The sequence below is a fragment of the Apteryx rowi genome, unplaced genomic scaffold (genome assembly GCF_003343035.1).
Source record: "Apteryx rowi isolate R43461 unplaced genomic scaffold, aptRow1 scaffold_1465, whole genome shotgun sequence".
In the NCBI taxonomy this organism is placed as follows: domain Eukaryota; kingdom Metazoa; phylum Chordata; class Aves; order Apterygiformes; family Apterygidae; genus Apteryx; species Apteryx rowi.
This window is the reverse complement of record NW_020447714.1, coordinates 5,156-6,837: the sequence shown is the minus strand read 5'-3', so window position 1 is coordinate 6,837 and position 1,682 is coordinate 5,156.

Sequence of the window (1,682 nt, the reverse complement as noted above, 5' to 3'; positions counted from 1 at the left end):
CAAGCTGTGAACTTTCTCCTAGCTATTACCTAGTGAAAGAGGGCCCCAGAGCTGGTTCAAGCCGGGAAGATGAAGAAGTTACAGCCAAGAGCAGAAGCTGCACCCTTGCAAATAAGAAAAGCAGCAGCCTGSCTAGAGACAATGAAGGAACCCAATGGAGAAGGGGAAGAGCCCAGATCTGAATATGACTCTTGGTCCGAACTTGAGTCGACTCGACTTGGTTCGAGTCCCCCTAGGTAGGAGTATTAGGGCGGGTTCAAGACTCTCCCTTGCTGCAGCCTTAAGGGTRCGCAGCCTGATCAGCATTAGGTGCACTGGACAATGGAAAATGCAGCCAGCATGGAAAAGGGGACGCCCTTAGCCACGGTACAGGAAAATGGGAAAAAGATTGGGGGTACAGACGGCTTCTCAAAAAAAGCACAGTTACATTCTGTCAGGAGGATTGGCCATTGACAGCAAAGCTCACTGTAAGGCGTAGCAAGTACGGTGAGTAGTGGGAGCGTGCATAGTGCCAGGTACGGTGACTAGTGCGAGCGCACATAGTGCCGGGTACGGTGACTGCTCGGAGCACACATAGTGCCTGGTACAGTGAGTAGTGAGAGTGCGCATAGTGCCAGGTACGGTGACTATTGGCAGTGCGTGTAGTGCCAGGTACGGTGATTACTGTGAGCGTGCATAGCGCCAGGTACCGTGACTAGTGGGAGTGTATATAGCGCCAGTTAGGGTGACTAGTGTGAGCATGCATAGTACCAGATACAGTGACTAGTGTGAGTGCGCATATTGCCAGGTATGGTGAGTGACAGTGCGCATCGTGCCTGGTACCGTGAYTAGTGTAAGTGAGCACAGAACCAGGTACAGTGACTGGTGTGAATGTGCACAGTGCCGGGCACCGTGACTAGTGTGCGCGTGCATACTGCCAGGTACGGTGACAAGTGGGAGTGTGCATAGTGCCAGGTACCGTGACTAGGGGGAGCGCGCATAGTGCCAGGTATGGTGACTAGTGTGAGTGTGCATATTACTAGGTGCCGTGACGAGTGTGAGCATGCATAGTGCCTGGTACCGTGACTAGTTGGAGCATGCATAGCACCAGGTACGGTGACTAGTGTGAACCTACATAGCGCCAGGTACCGTGACTAGGGTGARYGTGCATAGTGCCAGGTACTGTGACTTATCTGAGTGCGCATAGTACCAGGTACGGTGACTAGTGGGAGCGTGCATAGTGTCAGGTACGCTGACTAGTGCGAGTGTGCATAGTGACAGGTACCGTGACTAGTGGGAGGGTGCATATTGCCAGGTACCGTGAGTAATCGAAGCATGCATCGTGCCAGGTACCGTGACTAGTGTGAATGTGCATAGTACTAGGTGCCGTGACTAGTGTGAGTCTGCGTAGTACCAGGTATGGTGACTAGTTTGAGTGTGCATAGTTCCAGGTACGGTGACTAGTGGGAGCGTGCATAGTGCCAGGTACCGTGACTAATCTGAGCCTACATACCGSCAGGTACAGTGACTAGTCGGAGCATACATAGTGCCAGGTACGGTGACTAGTGTGAGTGTGCATAGTACCAGGTACAATGATTAGTGTGAGTGCGCATAGTGCCAAGTACTGTGACTAGTGGGAGCGCGCATAGTGCCAGGGACCATAACTAGTGGGAGCGTGCATAGTGCCAGGTATGGTGAATATT